Source organism: Hypanus sabinus, chromosome 7 (assembly GCF_030144855.1).
Source record: "Hypanus sabinus isolate sHypSab1 chromosome 7, sHypSab1.hap1, whole genome shotgun sequence".
In the NCBI taxonomy this organism is placed as follows: Eukaryota; Metazoa; Chordata; class Chondrichthyes; order Myliobatiformes; family Dasyatidae; genus Hypanus; species Hypanus sabinus.
Genome location: NC_082712.1, coordinates 58,580,543 through 58,600,752, shown reverse-complemented (window position 1 = coordinate 58,600,752; position 20,210 = coordinate 58,580,543). Strand labels below are relative to the sequence as shown.

At 41.9% G+C, this 20,210-nt stretch overlaps 2 protein-coding genes across 6 annotated transcripts in view; one reads left to right on the top strand and one right to left on the bottom strand.

Annotated features, from left to right (window-relative positions):
• Positions 1–8,350, bottom strand: part of pip5k1ba (phosphatidylinositol-4-phosphate 5-kinase, type I, beta a) — a 171,506-nt gene extending 163,156 nt beyond the window's left edge. For 2 of the 5 annotated variants that reach the window (XM_059974725.1, XM_059974732.1), the window contains exon 1: positions 7,473–7,606. The gene's annotated coding sequence lies outside the window, so the exon portion shown is untranslated. Of the gene's footprint in view, positions 1–7,472; positions 7,608–8,213 lie in introns of those variants that run through there. The other 3 variants (XM_059974727.1, XM_059974731.1, XM_059974733.1) reach the window with 3 other exon arrangements.
• Positions 1–20,210, top strand: part of unc45b (unc-45 myosin chaperone B) — a 104,151-nt gene that overhangs the window by 4,529 nt on the left and 79,412 nt on the right. The gene's annotated exons all lie outside the window — the stretch shown is intronic.

Sequence of the window (20,210 nt, the reverse complement as noted above, 5' to 3'; positions counted from 1 at the left end):
TCCTGTAATGGGATGGTCAGAATTGCACATGATACTCCAAGTGTGGCCTAATCTAAGTTTTATACAGCTGCAACAGGACTTCTGGACTCGTACTCAGTGCTTTGACTGATGAAGGCAAGCATGTCATGTCTTCATTGCAAAAATTCTAGTTCTTAAATTCCCACCCTAAACCTGTTCTACAAATTCTCCCGTCCCTTACTCTCTTTTTCAATCCCCTGGTGACTGTATCAGAGCTGCTTCCTTCTCTTATATGGAACTGCAACACTGCAGAGAGTAACAGAGTCACACAGCACGGAAACGGGTCCTACGACCCAACCTGTCCATACCAATCTGTGCTCATCGGGCTACTTGTATTTGCCCAAATTCGGGTCATATCCCATTTATCCAGGTACTTACCCACTGTCTTCCAACTGTTACTGTACCTGCCTCAGCTGCTTTTGCTGGCAGCTAGTTCCATGCACACACTTCCCTCTGCATAAAGAAAGTACCTCTCAGGTCCCTATTAAATCTTTCAGCTCTCAGAATCAGAGCATGGAAATGGGCCATTCAGCCTAACAAGTCCATGCTAACTGCTGCTCAGCAAGCTAGTCTCACCTACCTGTGTTGGGCTCATAGTCCTCTAATTCTCTCATTTTCATGTACATAACTCAATGGGTCTTAAATGTTGCTAATGTGCCTGCCTCATCACTATTTCTGGCAACTCAATCCAAATATGCACCTTTTCTGTCAGTTTTAAACTAGCAGATGCTTTCACCTGACCCATCTTTGACTCTACACTACTCTCTCTCCATTTATCACTAAGCCTTCACTACATGAATTCAAACAACTCTCCTGAATATACCTCCTCCCTCCCTGATTTTTGCACCGACTATACTCCATTCCCCAGTTTCTCAGTCTGTTTTGGTTATTCTGATGACACACTTGTCCTCATGCTATACAGCCCCCCCCCCCCTTACCCATGGTTGAGATGGTTCTCAGCTACATCTGCTTCATTCCCTATGTCTGCTCTCACTTCCTCTCCTCCCACCCAATGCATGAAAACCAACTTCCCCTCTGTCGAACACACACGAAATACAGGAGGAACTCAGCAGGCCAGGCAGAAAAGTTCAGTCCACATTTTTCAGGTCAAGACTCCTCGGCAGGACTGGAGAAAAAGAGTAGATTGAAAAAGTAGGTGATGGGACAGAGAAACAAAGTGATAGGAGAGGGGGAGGGATGAAGTAAAGAACTGGGAAGTTGATTGGTGAAAGAGATATAGGGCGGGAGAAGGGGGGAGTCTGATAGAAGTCCATGGAAGAAAGGGGAGAGGGGCACCAGAGGGAGGCAATGGGCAGGCAAGGAGATAAGGTGAGAGAGGGAAAAGGGGATGGGAAATGAAGGAGAGGGAGGGGGGCCATTACCAGAAGTTCAAGAAATCGATGTTCATGCCATCAGTTTGGAGGCTACCCAGATGGAATATAAGATGTTGTTCCTCCAACCCAAGTGTGGTCTCAGCACAACAGTATAGAGGAGGCCATGGACTGACAATTCAGAATGCGAATGGGAAGTGGAATTAAAAATGGTGGTCACTAGGGGATCCTGCTTCTTCTGGCAGTTGGAGTGGATGATCAGCAAAGTGGTCTCCTAATCTATGTTGGATCTCACTGATGTACAGGAGGCCACATGGGGAGTCCTCTCTGTGGACTCTTTATGTGGGAAAAGCAGACAATGTCATTAAGGACCTCTCCCACCTCGTTACCCCCCTCCCATCAGACAAAATAAACAAGCACCTCACTCACTTCTGACTGACACATGCCCCAGACTCTCAGCACAAACCACCATGCTTGAGTCCAGGTTCTATCCACTGTCAATTTGGACCTCCTGAACCGACCTCTTAAAAAAATAAAGATGGACTCCTAATCTCACAATCTCCCTCGTCATGGCTTTAACACTTCTTTTGTGCACTTCCTCCGTAACCATAACAGTATATTCCACATATTCTCTACTTCCAGCACACACCTTTTGTGCTACCTGGATGTATTTGTGTATGTAATTACCTGTCTAGATGGCATGCAAATCTTCAAACTGCCTTTGTATACACGTACCGATAATAAACCAATTTGCCTCTGTGCTCACCACCCACTTCACCAGCTTCTATCTTCAATAAATCATCCTGAGTAATTTGTAATACCACCAATAAGATTACATTGCCAAACAATCTTTTGCTTCACCTCCCCCTCCCACCACCATTTCAGCATTCTGAAGGAATGTCCCCTTTGTAGAACTCAAGCCCTCTCCTTCATCTCCACCAGGTCCTAGGCCCTTCTTCCTGCATCTTCCCTTGCAACCACCCTGTTGTGATGGGACCTAAACAGTCCTCCCGATTGAAGCAATATATTGGATTGTTAATGTGCAGACTCCTCTACATGGGAGAAATTTGACATTGTGAAACTTTAGGTGACTCTTTGAAAAGTATTCATTCAATCTGCCAGAATGACCCCAAAATCGCAATTGCCTGTTGTTTTACTTCTTCATTCTAACCTCACTTTGACCTGCTACACCAGGGGTCGGCGATGTTTACCACTGAAAGAGCCAATATGGACCCATTTCCCACAGAAAAGAAAACACTGGGAGCCACAAAACTCGTTTGACATTTAAAATGAAATAACACTGCATACAACGTTTTTTTTTTGCCTTTATGCTATGTATAAACAAACTATAATGTGTTGCATTTATGAAATTGATGAACTCCTGCAGAGAAAAAGAAATTACATTTCTGCATGCAACAAAAACATTTTGAACTCCGAAAAAAAGACGTTGGGTTGAAGGTTACTCCATAGGTAGCCTACCTTGGATCGAAGAATTAAAAGAAAGCGCACACTGGCGGGTGTTAGGCATTGGCATTGGTGATGTATATTAATAGCGATAAAAAACACGTTGTAGCGGTGTAGCGCTACACGCAGCGCTAAAATAAAGACACTGCAGTCAAAGGTAACTTTATTTGAACTAAACAGCCTTGATTTAAAGCCTCCCTCAACCCGTCCCCGTGGGCGCGGATGCTCCAAAAGACACGTACTCACAAACCCCCGTAGGCTATCTCCCTTAGCCGGAACGGTGGCTAATTGTGAGCCGGTTCGGATGTGCCAGGAAATGGGGTCTCCACAACGTTTTAGATTGTACAAGATCACCATAATCTTCAAATTTCGAATTACATTTCAAAAACTAACAAACTACGGGGAGCCGCAGCACAGAGATCAAAGAGCCACAGGTTGCCGGCCCTTGTGCTACACTATTGAAAGGAAGCCCAACACAAGATCAAGGAAGCCATTCATCTCCCCACTACAGCCTTCAGGACTCCACACAAAATTCAGATATCCATCCTTTCAATGTTTCTTTGAACTTCCCAGTCTTGTATATTGTTCTAGGAGACAAGAGATTGCAGATGCTGGGATCCAGAGCAACCAAATCTGCTGAGGAACTCAGCAGGTCAAGTTGCATCTGTCACGGGAAAGAATTTGTCAATGTTTTAGGTTGAGAACCTGTATCAGGACACCTATTTCTTGTATGCCCTGGAGACACAAGAGACTGCAGATGCTGGAATATGAAGCAGCAAACAATCTGCTGGAGGAACACAGCAGGTCAAGCAGCATCTAGGTGGGAAAGAAACTGTTACAGTGCGTGGTTACAACCCAAGTTATCAGCAATTCCTTCCATTTCCCCCTCCCAATCTCTTCAGATGCTGCTTGACCTAGTGAGCTGTTCCAGAGATTGTTTCTTGCTCTCATAGCTCCCAATGTATATTTTCCCCTTTTCTCTCCCTTTCCTTTTCTGATAGCTTAGATCTCACTCATCTATTTTAACTACTCTAAGACACAACTTTTGTTAATTTTCATCACACACAATTTCAGCTGGTGTCAGGGCCACAAACGTCATTCTATGTCTCTTGATTTCCACCTCCCACAAACTTATCATTTGTTCTCTCCACCCTTCCCCATTCTCTCTGCAACTTTCTGCAACTCAGGATGCTGTCCAAGTTGAAGTTGCATGCCATCTTGGACAACGTCTCCCATCCACTCCATAATGTACTGGTTAGGCACAGGAGTACATTCAGCCAGAGACTCATTCCACCGAGATGCAACACTGAGCGTCATAGGAAGTCATTCCTGCCTGTGGCCATCAAACTTTACAACTCCTCCCTCAGAGTGTCAGACACCCTGAGCCAATAGGCTGGTCCTGTACTAGATTCCACTGGGCATGATTAACTTATTATTATTTAATTATTTATGGTTTTATATTGCTATATTTCTACACTATTCTTGGTTGGTGCAACTGTAACAAAACCCAATTTCCCTCGGGATCAATAAAGTATGTCTGTCTGTCTTTAAACTGGTTTCATTTCCCAGTTGTAATGAATGAAGTTTGACCAACCCAAAATATTAACAACATTTCTCTCTCCACAGATGAAGTTTGAGTGGCAAAGAATTTCTATCATCCCCCTTATCTAGATCTACCAATCACCTATCAACTCTTGCTCCACCCCTTCCCCCTCCATGTTATTCTGGCTATCTCTGCTTTCTTTCCAGTGCTGATGAACAGGCTTGACCTGAAACATCAACTATCCACTGTAGATGATGCTCAGCCCAGTGAGTTCCTCCAGATTCCAGCATCTGCAGTCGCCCACGTCTCCTCTTACTCTATGCAATTTGACCACTACATTTTCTGAAAAATTAATTGGCTGTAAAAGAACTTCAGGATATCATCAAAGAAAAGCAAAGTGTGCTATACAAATGCATTTCTTTGAAGATGTTCCTAAAGGGCTGTACTGTAACACAGTAATTAGTGTAACACTATTACAGTACCAGTGACCCAAGTTCAATTCCCGCCACTATCTATAAGGAGTGGGTGATCTCATAGGTTTCCTCCAGGTTTCTCTAGCTTCCTCCCACATTTCAAAGACGTACGGGTTAGTAGATTAATTGGTCACATGGGTATAGTTGGACAGCACAGGCTCGTTGGGCTAAAAGGGCCCATTACCACATTGTATCTCTAAATAAAAAAAATAAAAATTAGAAATAAAAGCTACCAGTCCTCTGATCACATGTTGAAATGTCTTTAAAGGTGAACACCACATTTTGCCTTACGATGCCCCTGGAACACTTTTAAGTACTATGCAATGAATGCAGTCTTTGAGGAGATCAGAGTTGCCATATTTTGCAGCACCCACCTTAAAACTTCTCAGACAATAAAAAAGGAAATCATGTCTTGTAATTCAGTTTTACTAAATTTAATTATACAAAACCCATGTCAAAATGCATATCAATTTAGCTCTGAGGTCAGCGTACATGATAATTCAGATAAGGTGCAGGATAGTTCTCCATTGAAGTAGATACCTAGTTTAAAAAGTTCATATTGAAAACCTGATAGCTGAAATTTTGCACTCCCGTGTAACATTTTGTAATATTTTCCCTGAAGGAAGAAATCATCAGCAAGGCTAGTATTCCAACCTTCTTAATGTTCCTTGACATAACTCCTCAAAGCAATGGAGTGGTGAAGGCTTTCCTCTAGTCAGTGGGAGGGCAGCCAATGGATTTTGAAATTGTGATGATAAAGGAATTTTGAAGGGAAGTTATACATGGTGGCGATTCCTCTCATCTACTGTTCTTGTCTTGCTAGATAGTAGAGGTCATAGCTTTGACAAACTGGCTATTTTACATATTAATTTGCTCTGTCATTGATATAGTCAAATAGCAACAAATTATTATTATTTAACTGGGCGGAATTTATGATAATGTGCCTTTTAATAGTGACTTGGCCAGCAGGCATGTGAAATAACTATTCGTAAGTCACCTCTGTTTCAAACTCCAGTTTATTGATAAGATATCTGTACATACCCAGCCAAAATAAAGATCAGCCCACTTGATTCGAGGAGAATAGCTTTTGAACACTAACAGTCATATCGCTGAGATTTCATTTCAAAAATCACACTTAAATAAAGATGATGATCCGTGTGTGAAAATTGCACATTGACATCACCATATAGTCACACATATTATGCCTGCCATTCTTTACTGCAACAAGTTAAAGGACTAATTTATACTGAACTGTTTTTTAAGTGAAAACCAAATCAGGAGAAAGGGGAACCTCTGCTTCTCAAACTTAAAATTGCTATTATTACAAGAGGGAACAAGGATCAAAAGTAGAAAAGTTAAATTTTTTTAAAAATCTGAAATGAATTATATGCAAACTCAGTTTATACTATGACACTGAAAAAAATTAGATGTAAACTGATAATGGGCCTCAGCCCAAAATGTCGACAGTTTATGCCCCTCCATAGATACTGCCTAACTTCAGAGCTCCTCCAGCATTTTGTGTGTGTCCTCAAGACTTCTGGCATCTGGAGAAGCTTGTGTTTATGATGAAAACTGACATGTTTTATTTATATGTAAACATGTATATTTATATGTAATAAATGTATCTATTTCTCCCTTTCCACACCTCATCTACAATGTTCCTGCATCCCTCTTCAATCAATGACCCTTCTTCCCCTTTCCAAGTTCTTGTCAACCTTCACTGCAGAGAACTCAAACCAAACCAGTCTCGCATGCACGTGCGCAGAGCCATTGATCTGTGTCAAGTAAATTCTGAGGTTCTCAAACAGAATTTGATACAAACTTTAACTTTGGACTAAAATTTTAATTTATGTTATGGAGCTTTCTCGCTTAGCCAAAATGACTCTTGTTATTTCCCAACACAAGAACAGGTTATGAGAGCTGAACTACAAGATAAAGCCAGTTAACAACAGAATACATTCAATCTTAAGTGCTTTATAGCGCTTGTCACACCACCGAGCCAACATTCTTCTACAGAAAGACAAAAACACTAGAGATTCTGCAGATGCTGTAAATCATGAGCAACAGGAACAAAATGTTGGAGGAACTCAGCAAGTCAGTCAGCATCTATGGAGGGGGAATACATAGTTGACATTTTGGGTTAAGATCCTTTATCAGGGCTAGAAAGATAGGGGCAAAAGACAAAATAAGAAGGTGGGGAGGAGATGGGGTGTCAGACATCCTCTTGGACAGAAAGTGAAGTTTACAAGACCACAGTCTCCAGTGTTTATTAATGAACTCATTTTGTTTTTACAAAAACTGTTGGACTACAGAACCATTCCCAACAATTGCTTTCTGTACTCCAGTATGAGGAAGCACAGTTGTGATTTTACAAAGCAGCACATTCCATAACCATAGGACGCAAGTGTATTGAGAGATACAGCACCTGACCCACTCTTTTTTCCCCACCTCCTCCTCCCCCAATACTGTCTCTTTACACACGATCCCCCTCAGCACTCTCGAAACTCCTCCAAATACACACTCCAGCCCCCTTCCAACACACGCAACCTCCAACCGCCTACCCTCTCATGCACCAAACCCCGCAACTTTTAACTGCCCACCCCTGCCCTCTAGTCACTCTCCCTCCTTGCCCCCTTCTCTTACCCTTCCGCCTTGACCCGAGGTGGCCCGGTGCATCCGCTCCCCACCTGCTGCCCCGTGCTCCAGGTGAGCGCCGCCTGGGTCCACTCTCGGCGCGCTCGCACCCGCCGGCAACCCGCGCAAGCACGCGCCGCCCCTCGCGTGCACGCGCGCGGAGCGAGCGAGAGAGACACACGCAGAGCCATTGTTGTGTGGTCCAATCTCCACTTGCTTCCTCCGGCCAGCCAGTGCACAGAAAGAACCCAGCCCTTGGGCAGCTGCACAGCTGATAAAGTGGAAAATGAACACATTTTACGCCGATAACGCAACGGCTGTACTGCACCCTCCACCAGCTGCCGGCCGGGTGCTCCATTTATTTAATAACGTCTACCATTTATGATCCCGCGGGAATACGGACTAATTACACCACTGAACAGGTTCCCTAGCGTATACACCTTCGGACTGCGACACCAGCCTTTCCTTCCTTAACACAAGAGTGCGAATATCAATCCAGAGCTATTTGTGGGTGCATTTTTCTTCCTCTCAGAACCACATCCTGATTTTAGCAATGAGTTAATCCACTTTTAACCGTCATTATACACTCTGAATGATCAACTAATCATATCGTGTATATAAACCACAAAATGAGTAAGGTTTGGCATCAGTAAACCTATTATAAAATTACCAGCCTATGCAACCATACTCACAGCTCCATTTCCTTCAAAGAACGTGCATTTTAAATAGGTCACAATTCATTTAACTCACGTTTCTTGCTATGTGGCCCGCTTCACTTCTCCGGAATATTTTTGCTTTGCCTTTGCACCCTGACTTTAAACTGGAAAGGAATTCGCATGAACAGCTTACCCCAGAAGTAAGTTTCATTTAGCTGTGAACTAGACAGAGATAAAGACCCGCCGCCGCAGTACGGGAATGAAAGTTCCCAGTTCTGCTGAACAGTGCTCCCCCTGGTGGCTGGTGTGGAAGTGCAAAAGCAGTCAAACTGCAGAATACCTCGACCAGATTATACAACGTTGGAAGGTGCCAATTGGAACCATTGAACAACATAAACATCTAGTTCTTATCCCTCCTCCTCCCCCACACACTTCCAGTCAATTGTCCTCTAAAAATAACAAGACCTATTTCCCTTTTAATTTGGTAAACCTTTATTGCACACCCTCTGTCACAGGTACAGCATTATGGAGACCGGAGGTTTGCAAGGATATGTGCCAGATGCAGACAAATGGAACTAGTTCAGGAAGGCAGCTTGGTCAGCATGTTGAGCTGGGCTGAAGGGTCTGTTTTCATGCCGTATAACTCCATCTGTGCACAATAGACTAGATGCACTCTCACTAGGAAATTCTGCATTCTCTCTGTACGTAACTTCAGGGAGGTATCATCACCCCCTTGAACTCCAATTTTCTTGTAATGTAAGTAAACATAATGATTCCCTTCCCAATTACTGTACCCATATGTTAACTTTCCATGACTAATACAAAGGGACAATCACGTCCTCTGAACACCATATTTCAATCAGTGACCATGCAAAACAATACTCCATCTTTTTCATTTTTTCTACCAAAGAGGATGATGTCACATTTTTCCATATTGCATTCCATCTGCAAGGTTATCATCATTCACTTAGCTTTTCAACATCCTTTTAAAACCTCTCTGTATCCTCCTCGTTTACAATCTATCATCAGAAAAATTTGTATACATGGCACTTACTCCCCTTCTTCCAAATCATTGACGTAAATTGTGAATCACTGGGGCCTCAGAACCAACCTCTGTGCCACCAACCTACAATCAGAAAAAAAACTTTTTATTGCAAATCTCTGTTTCATGTTTATTAATCAGTCTACCTTCCACAATCCTGTATTACTCTAATCCTGGGACTATAATTTTATTTAATAACCAGTTGTATGGTAACTTATTGAAGGTCACCTGAAGATCCAATTCTATAGTGAGTTAAAATCTCAAAAATGTTAATAGATTTATCAAACATGATTTTCATAAATCCACATTGATTGCCTGATCCTCCTATTATTTTCCAACTGCCTTAATACTATGTCCTTAATTATAGATTTTAGCATTCTGCTATTTGGGAATTGATAAGTTTCTTTATTCAAAGTTCAAAGTAAATTTATTATCAAAGATGAAAGTGCAAAGGGACTTGGGAGTCCTCATGCAGGATTCCCTAAAGGTTAATTTGTAGGTTGAGTCAGAGGTGCAGAAAGCAAATGCGATGTTAGTATTTATTTCAAGAGGACTGGAATATAAAAGTAAGGATGTAATGTTGAGGCCTTATAAAACACTGGTGAGACCTCATTTGGAGTACTGTGAGCAGTTTTGGGTTCCTTATCTAAGAAAGGATGTGCTGACATTGGAGAAGGTTCAAAGGCAGTTCATGAAGATGATTTTGGGATTGAAAACTTTTCATACGATGAGCATTTGATGGCTTTGGGCCAGTACCCATTGGAATTCAAAAGAATGAGGGGTGACCTCATTGAAACCTACCGAATTTTGAAAGGTTGAAAGTCCTTAGTAGAGTGGATGTGGAGATGATGCCACTGAACAATGATTCCCCAGGCAGCATCTTCCTGATCGTCTACAAAACTGTTCATTTTACTTCTTGTAAATCTTTTTATCTTAAGTGTGTTTCTGGGACTGTTAGAACCTGCAATTTACAGTGTGGAGATCGATTGAGTGATCTTGTACTCTGCTCTCTCTGAGAACATTCCACAAGGTGAGCGCAGGCTCCCTCACGGCAAAGTTTAGAGATAGGGCGCGAGCCCATGTTCAACTCCATTTCACTGACTAAAGAGTCCATTAATCACTAATTAAAGCCTCGAGGAAGATTGGAACAGTGAGGCAAAAGTGGAAGGTGAGCGAGTGTTCAGCGCTGACCACCTGCCTCTCACCGCAGCTGGATAAGGTGTCTATCACTTATTGTTACTGGATAAGGTGTCGTGGGTGATGGCTTATCACTCGGTGCTGCCGGATAAGAATTCTGTGTGTGACAGCCTGTCTCTTCTGCATTCAAGTGTCTCTCTCCAGGCTGTTGGAGGGAAGTTCTGCGGTTTATGGATTGGACTGAACTCCTTTCTATTTATATTCCGTGTTTTCACCTGTTTTTTTCTTGTTGCTGTCTGAGTGATTTAATTTTGGCACAAGTTGTAAGTTTTTCTGTGTGGAGGGGTGGGGGTTGAAGTTTTTTGTGAACAGTTGCTATGGTTTTATTTGTTTCGTGGCTACCTGGAGAAGATGAATCTCAGAGTTGCATATTGCATACACACTTTGGTAATAAATGAACCTTTGAACCTTGGATGTTTCCTGTGGTGGGGGAATCAAAGACCAGAGGACACAGCCTCAGAATAGAGGGGCATCCTTTTAGAACAGAGATGAGGAGGAATTTCTTTAGACAGAAAGTGGTGTATCTGTGGAATTTGTTGCCAGAAGCAGCATTGGAGGCCAATTCATTGAATATATTTAAGGCAGAGGTTGTTAGGTTCTTGATTAGTCAGGACATGAAGGGATATGAGGAAAACGCAGGAGACTGGGGTTGAGAGGGAAATGGATTAGCCATGATGAAGTGGTGGAGCAGACTTGATGGGACAAATGGCCTAATTCTGCTCCTATATCTTACGGAGGCATTGCAAGAGAAAACAATAACAGAATTTAAATAAAGAGCATTAGAACACCAGAACACTAGAATACTGCAGCACAATTCAGGCCCCTCAGCCCTCAATGTTGTGCCAACCCATATATTCCTTAAAAACAGTACTAAACCCACACTACCCCGTAACCCTCTATTTTTCTTTCATCTATGTATGTGCCTGTCCCAGAGGATCTTAAATACCCCTAATGATTTAGCCTCCACCACCATCCCTGGCAAGCAATTCCAGGCACTCACAACCCTCTGTGTAATAAACTTACCCCTGATGTCTCCTCTAAACTTCCCTCCCTTAACTTTGTATATATGCCCTTTGGTGTTGGCTATTCGTGTCCTGGGAAACAGGTACTGGCTATCCACTCTATCTATGCCTCTCATAATCTTGTAGACCTCTATCAAGTCTCCTCTCATTCTTCTACGCTCCAAAGAGAAAAGCCCCAGCTCTGCTAACCTTGCCTCATAAGACTTGTTTTCCAATCCAGGCAACATCCTGGTAAATCTCCTCTGCACCCTCTCCATAGCTTCCACATCCTTGCTATAATGAGGTGACCAGAACTGAACACAATACTCCAAGTGTGGTCTCACCAGAGATTTGTAGAGTTGCAACATGACCTCTCTACTCTTGAACTCAATCCCCCTATTAATGAAGCCTAACGTCCCATAGGCCTTCTTAACTACCCTATCAACCTGTGCAGCGACCTTGAGGGATGTATGGATTTGAACCCCAAGGTCCGTCTGTTCATCTGCACTCTTAAGTAACCGATCATTAACCCTGTACTCAGCCTTCTGGTTTGTCCTTCCAAAATCCATCACCTCACACTTAGACTTGTAAATGCTACACTTACAGAGAAAGTGCAATGTAGGGAGACAATAACGTGCAAGGCTATAACAAGGTATATTGTGAGATCAAAAGTTCACCTTATTAAACTAGGTAACCGTTCAATCATCTTACAGCAGCAGGATAGGCACCGTTCTTGAGCCTGGTGATAAATGCTTTCAGACTTGTTTTTCTCTCCATCTTTTCTTAATTAGGAGTCACACTTGCCACCTTCCAACATGTGGGAAACACTGCATAATTCGTAATATTTTTGGAAGTTGATAACCACCTCTATCCAAAGCCTTGTAAAGCCCTTGGGATGTATGTATGTCATCGGGTGCTGGGGTTTATCACATTCCAGTCTCATTAATCTCTCCAGTTTTTGTTTTGATAATGCTAATTTCATTCAACTCAGCATTTACGCTAGACTTGTGACAAGAGATTAAACAAACTAGGCTTATTCCATTTGAGTTAAGTTGGTCTCATTAAAATGAACAAAATTTCTGATGGAGCTTGGCAGGGTAGTTGTTACATTTCTTAGCTCAATCCAGTCTGATTCAACTTCTTGACTTTCTTACATATAAGAAACACATTTATGATATAGTTAAGGTACAAATTTCTGTCTCTTTTGCCTTATTGTTTATTATTACAGCCATCCCTTCTTCTCTTACATTTTGATAACCTCTTTTAAAAACTGAATATCCCGGAACATTTAACTGACAGCCTTGGCTATTTTGCAAGCGTGTTTCCCTAACATGCTGTGTGCATTCAGACAAATGGTTTACAGATAGTGCTACTCTCTGCTCTTTCCTCAAATTCCAGCAATATTTCTTCTATTATTCAATTCCATTCTGAAGCCTGCCAATAAACTTTTTCATATCTCTATTTCAGGCAGTACGTTCTAGCTTTGCCCCTCACTCATTACATGAAAGTCCTGTTCCCCTGACTCTTTTACCAACCAGCTTAAACACAGGAATTTGGGTTCCGAAGGAAACCTTGATTGATCTTGCTAAAGAAATTGGAATAAAAACTTGTTTACTGTATTAGCACAAAATAATTATTCCAGTGGTGTCTAATTGTTTAACTGCAAGTAACACAATTTAAGGTAACTGAAAATGGCTTTCTAGAGTATAAATTACAGTGAACCATTTAAATGGTTAATCAGTTTGCATTAGTAAGTTTCTTAGCAAATCAGCTTCTTATTGATGTGAAACAAATTCTAAAGCATGTGGCCATTTACCCATTGTATCTGTTGTGGTGAAATATGTGCCTGTCTGGACACGCCCCCTGCTGACTGCTCCTGTGGCTCCTCCCACAGGCCCCTGTATAAAGGAGACCTGAGGCCTGACGCTCGGCCTCAGTCTCTAGGACATAGTATGATGGACACTCACTCCTGGTTCCTTCTTCCAGTCACTAAAAGCCGATATCTCGCCTTACGTCTCAGTGTGAGTTATTGATGGTGCATCATCTGTATGATGCATGATTTGCAATTGGCAGGATTTTGCACTGGGGGAGATGCCAGAGGTACACAACAAGATGAGTGAGTCTGAGTGAATTTGGCTGTAATTCACTCATGCTTAAACCTTCCACAGTTGTTGGCATTGATTTTAATGCTCCCACCCACATTATGCTTACATCAGAGGTAGAGAAGAGTGGAAACTCTACTCCCCATTGCTTATCTCCATTAAGCTGATAATTGTGTTGGAAAACACTAAAAGCATCTATTTGTTTAAATGACTTCCTCTATTTCAGACTGCAGAGGATTAGGGCACCTAGTTAGTGATATAAGCTTGTCTGTAGTTCATAGAAATGGAATTCCAAACCTGATAGTGATTGGGGAGCAGTCCCATGCCTGCTTTTCACTGTCCCAGCTTCAAGAACTGTTATCAAATAGCTGCTCTATGCCTTGTTTTTCTAAAGTAGTTTACAGCAGCATGGAGACCTAGGCTCAACAATTCAGAAATAGCTTCTTCTCCTGCACCATCAGATTCCTGAATGGTCTGTGAACTCTACCTAGTAATTCCTTTTTATGCATAGTTTATGTATTTTTGTAATTTGAAGTAATTTAATGAATTCGCACTGAAACGCAACTGCAAAACAATTTTCATGTCATGTAAATAAATGATAATATATCTGATTCTGATTCTGAAATCTGCTCTTGATTTCCAATGAGAATCAGAATCATCTTTATTATCACTGATACACCGTATATTGTGAAATTTGTTGTTTTGAGGCTGGAGTACAGTACGATACATAAAAATTATGATAAGTTACAATGAGAATATATAAAAATAAATAAACAGTGCAAACATGAGCAAAATAGTGAGGTAGTGTTTATGGGTTCATGGATTGTTCAGAAAGCTGATGGCAGAGCAGGAGAAGATGTTCCTAGGACATCGAGTGTGTATCTTCAGGCTCCTGTATTTCTTCTGAGATGGTCATAATGAGAAGAGGGCATTGCCTGAACAGTGAAGGTCTTTCATGATGGATGCCTCTTTCCTGGGACATTATCTTTTGAATATGTCCTCAAGGGTGGGGGCTGGTGGGGGGCTGCTAGTGCCCATAATGGAGCTGGCTGAAACTACAACACTTAGCAGCCTTTTCTGAATATATGCATTGGCTCCTCCATGGTGCAATGCGTCAGAATGCTCTCAATGGTAAACACCAAGTACACTGCAGATGCAGTGGTCAAATCAACAGGTACAAACAAGCTGGATGAACTCGGCAGGTTGGGCAGCATCCGTTGAAACGAGCAGTCAACGTTTCGGGCCAAGACAAATGGTCACGTTGACTGCTCGTTTCAACGGATGCTGCCCAACCTGCTGAGTTCATCCAGCTTGTTTGTACGTGTTGCTCTCAATGGTAATCTGTAGAAATTTACTAGAGTCTTTGGTGACATACAAAAAAAAAGAGGGTTATCACTTCCCCTTAACATTCATTGACACCAACATCAAGAGGTAAGCTAGATCAATATCTTAAGTCACATCTGACCTGGAACTAAAGTGGTGCAGCCACATAAATACTGTAGTTACAGGAGCAGGTCCATCATTGATGCCTACTGATTGTAATGAATACACATCCCAAACCCACCATCTTCCTAATCCACCAAGAAGGACATGTGCTTGGGAACACCTTTACTCTAGGCCTGTTGCAAGTCATACACCATCCCGATTTGGAAATGTGGTCTTCATTATCATGTCCTGAAAGTCCATACCCAAAAGCTCAATGGGACAACCTTCACCAAAAAGATGCTGCTGTTCATGACAACAGCTCACCCCTGGTCTCCTCAAGGGTTGTTAGAGTCAAGCTCTGGCTGTGTTGGCCAAATCCAAAAACAAACAGCAAATTAATTAGAAAAAGACAGGAAAAATTGTGGAGGATGGTAACAAGTTTTTGTATTCAGAAACCACAATCTTTTTATCCGATCTTACTGAGATGCATTCCTGTTCACCACATACCCTTTAGGTGCTGAGAGTAAAGGATTACTTAAAAAGCTGTGATGTTTAGGAAAGCTTTTGCACATGTTGAAGCTGTTAAATCTCTAATGAAGCCTTGTTGTTAATGGCGGCACTGAACACTGAGGTTAGATGGTATGATGAACACAAAGATGAACTTAATCTTTATGTTCATTATATCACCTAATCTCAACATACACTAAAGGTTATAATGCTCATTCCTCAATGCTTTAAATAATCTGAAGCAACCGAGATATTAATCAGCTGGACCTGCCAAGTAAACTGACTACCTAATTATGCAAACATACTCTATAAGATTGTAAACTGGTAATTAATGTTCAGGAGATGAAAAATTCACTTGCTACTTAATGACATTTTTCACTTGGTTTTGCTTATATATTAATGTGCAGAAGAATTTTTTGAGCATGCTAAACCATTGTTTAGGTCTTAGAATGAGAAAGAACTTCATCAAATTTTGAACATAGCACTTTGAACAGTACGGCAGAGTATCTTTACACCTGCTGCCCTGTCCTCTGGCAGGTCCCCATCTTTCCCAAAACAGATCGCACTGATCTACAAACCTGAAACCTTGCCGCCTGCACCAGCTCTTCAGCCACACATTCATCTGCCATACCATACTATTTCTACCCTCTCTGGAACAAGGCATGTAGGCAGCAATACAGAGATTTTATATATCGGCTCATATGCTTTGCAGGTTGTCAGGCTGTGAATAGAATGCCTCAGGGCTTCCCAATCTATATGAAAGGTTTTAATGAAAAGAGCAAGTATCATTTCTCCAAGTTTTACTGTAGTAGCTATATTCCTAGCTCCTAACTTCCAAACTCTCCCTGTATTGGCTCTTCAGGATCTCATCCCTTTTCCTAGCTACCATGAATTCCGGCTGCTCACCTTCCTCCTGAAGAATGCTTTGGACCCAATCTGTGGTATCCCTGATCCTGGTACCTGGGAGTCAGCATACCATCTGGGAATCTCTTTTATCTCCACAGAATCTCATTTTGGTTACTCTAATCATTGATTCCCTTGTCACTACCACACTCTTCTCCCCACTTCCCTTCTGAAACTGTGCAGATTTCCCTTGGTATGCTCCCCCCCCCCCCCCCCGAACAGTGTTCAAAGCTATATTCTTGCTTTTGAAGGGAATAGCCACAGGGATCCCATGCACTGACTGTCTATTCCTTTCCCTTTCCTGACAGTCACCCAGCTACCTGCCTCCTACAACTTAGGTGTGTCTACCTCCCTGTAACTCCTGTCTCCTCAGTCCTCACTCTCCTGAATAATCCACAATTTATCCAGATCCAGCTCCATTTACCCAGCACAGTCTGTAAGGAACTGAGGTCATCAGAGACACTGGATTGTCTCTGACTTCTCATATTGTGAAAGCGGAGCACACCGCTACCCTAAGTTCCACTCCTACTGCTCTCCCTGTACAATAATAAAGAAAGAAATAGACCTTAAAACATTACCTTAGCTGTCGCCTCTTCTTGCCAAAACCTCTTGATCCAAAGTCTCAGTTCCCCACTCTAACACGGTCCACTCAAGTAATGGCTGTTCTGCCTTGCCTAACTTCTTTTTATTCTTTATATTTTATTACAATACATAATCAGAACCAACTGGGGGCACTTAATTTTACCAGTTAGCTTTTTACCATTCCTTTCCAGTTTTTGCCTAGGGAATTTTTCATCCTCCCCCTATCTCCATCTTGATTTTGTCAGAGTTTGGAAATCTTGTGTTGGCATCCAAACAACATGGCCTGCTTATCAAAGCCAGCAAAGCACAATTAGAGCCTCAATGCTGAGGATGTTGGTCTGGAAGAGACTGCTGATATTGATTCACTGATCCTGGCAGAAGTTTTGCAATATTCCACAGAGACGTCATCGATGGTCTCGGTCCAATACTTGGAAAGTAACAGGTATTCTGTGTCTCACCAGCATAATGGTCACTGCTGCCAAGACAAAGAGCTTTGTGCCAGTTTTGAGGTCTTCCTTTTCAAACACAGTTTTCTTCAGCAACAACTGAAGGAGGTGCTGCTTGCGGAAGGCAATGGCTATTTTCATCAATAGAGCCAGCCCTTGCTGATGGATATCTCAAAAGATATTGAAAATGGATCACAATTTTTAGGTTTTTGACATGGATTGACATTGAATGGCAATGTTTTACCTTTTGGTCAGGTTGGGTTGGTAGAGGACTTTAGTACCATGGGCATTAAGTGTAAAGCCTATTACCTTATATACCTTTCAGGTTGGAAGGCTGTAAATGGGGTGCCTCAGGGATTGATGCTTGGAAGCCAGATATGCCCAAACTATATCAATGGTTTTGACAAGGGGACCAAGTATCATTGCTCCAAGTTTTATTAGAGTAATATGTTTAGATCCGGGGTTCAGGAACAACTAGGTTAATGGTAGGGGCCTATGTCATAAAAAAGGTTAGGATGGTGGATTGTGAAGGTATAAAAGAAGTATGGAGAAGCTGTGTATGTGGGACACTGCAGGGGGGAAATATTAGGTCATCCACTTTAGGAGAAGGAATAGAAAATTAATTATAAAATTTATTAAATAACTTGTGAGTAAGGATTTCCCACGCATCTCAATCAGACGTTAAAAGATGGAGATTCAGAAATGTGGGTATTGCTTGCTCACAAGTTGGTGAGATCAAGTCAGTGGAACACCAAGGAAAATGGTTTGTTAGCCTTTATTGTTTGTTACAAAAATAAGTATTTCTTTTAGTGCTTAGCCCACTGCTCTGGTCTCTACACTCATAACTGTGTGGCTAGGCACAGTTCATATGCCATCTGCCACCACAGTTTTGGCGGAAAGTCTGATGGTAATGAAGAGGCATACAGAAGCAAGATAGATCAGCTGGTTAAGTGGTGTCACATCAACAACCTTGCACTCGGCATCAATGAGAACAAAGAATTGATTATGGATTTCAGCAAGGAGAGTCTGAAAAGCACATATCCATACTCATTGAGATGTCAGTGGTGGAAAGGGTGAGCAGTTTCAAGTTCCTGAGCATCAACATCTCAAAGATCTGTCCTAGCCCCAATACATTAATGCAATCACAAAGGAGACAGCCAGCGGCTATACTTTATTAGGAGTCTGAAGAGATGTGGTATGCCACCAAAGACTCTAGCAAATTTCTATAGATGTACCATGGAGAACATTCTGATTAGTTGCATCACCATCTGGTATGGAAGCTCTAATGCACGGGATTAAAAGTAACTGCAGAGTGTTGTAGACTCAGCCAGCTCCATCTCAGGCACAAGCTTCCCCATCATCGAGAACATTTTCAAGAAGATCATTAAAGTCTCCCATCATATAGGGCATGCCCCCTTCCTGTTACTTCAATTGGAAGGGAGGTACCGGAGCCTGAGGACCACCCATCTATCTTTAGATTTCTGAGTGGTCCATGGAAAATAACTTGCTATTCCTGTTTCGCATCATTTATTTATTTATTTATTATTATGACTTGTAGTAATATTTTATGCATTGCACTCTACTGCTGCTACAAACAACAAATTTCATTAGGTATGTCAGTAATAATAATGAACCAGATTTTATTCTGATATCTTAATATTGGGCCTTGATGAAATCGTAATTGGAATATTATGCACTATTATGCCCTAATGTTCCAGTAAAGAAAATGCTTCTTGTAGCGGGAATGCAGCGAAGAATCATCAGACTGGTTTCTGGACTGGTGACTCCGTTGTATGAGGATAGATTAGGCTTCTGCTGTCTAGAATTTAGAAGAACTAGAGGTAATTGATGTACCAACTTCTTGTTGGATTCAAGAGGAAAGGGAGGGAGGAAAAGAGGTGCGAGTGTGGCACAGCTGATGAGAGATAGTGTTATAGCTACAGAAAAGGACGAAGTCATGGAGGGATTGTCTACTGAATCTCTGTGGGGGGAAGTTAGAAACAGGAAGGGGTCAATAACTCTACTGGGTGTTCTTTTATAAACCACCCAATAATAACAGGGACATCGATAGGGAGCCAATTCTGGAACAGTGCAATATTAACAGGGTTGTCGAGATGTGGGATTTTAATTTCCCCTATATTGATTGGCATCTCCCTAGAGCGAGGGGATTAGAAGGGGTGGAGTTTGTTAGGGGTGTTCAGGAAGGTTTCCTGATACAAAGGTAGATAAGCCCACAAGAGGAGAGACTGTGCTTGATTTGGGAAATGAACCTAATCAGGTGTCAGATCTCTCAGTGGGAGACCATTTTGGAGATAGTGATCACAATTCTATCTCCTTTACAATAGCATTGGAGAGAGATAGGAACAGACAAGTTAGGTAGGTGTTTAATTGGAGTAAGGGGAAATAAATCAGGCAGGAACTTGAAGCATAAATTGGGAACAGATATTCTCAGGGAAATGTACGGCAGAAATGTGGCAAATGTTCAGGGGATATTTGCGTGGAGTTCTGCAAAGGTACTGTACATTCTAATGAGACAGGGAAAGGATGGTAAGGTACGGGAACAGTGGTGTACAAAGGCAGTTGAAAAATCTAATCAAGAAGAAAAGAAGAGCTTACGAAAAGCTCAAAAAACTAGGTAATGATAGAGGTCTAGAAGATTATAAGGCTAGCAGGAAGGAGCTTAAGAATGAAATTAGGAGAGCCAGAAGGGGCCATGAGAAGGACTTGGTGAGCAGGATTAAAGAAAATTCCAAGGCATTCTACAAGTATGCACAGAGCAAGACGATAAGACATGAGAGAATAGGACCAATGAAGTGTGACAGTGGAAAAGCTTGTATGGAACTGGAGGAGATAGGAGAGGTTCTTAATGAATACTTTGCTTCAGTA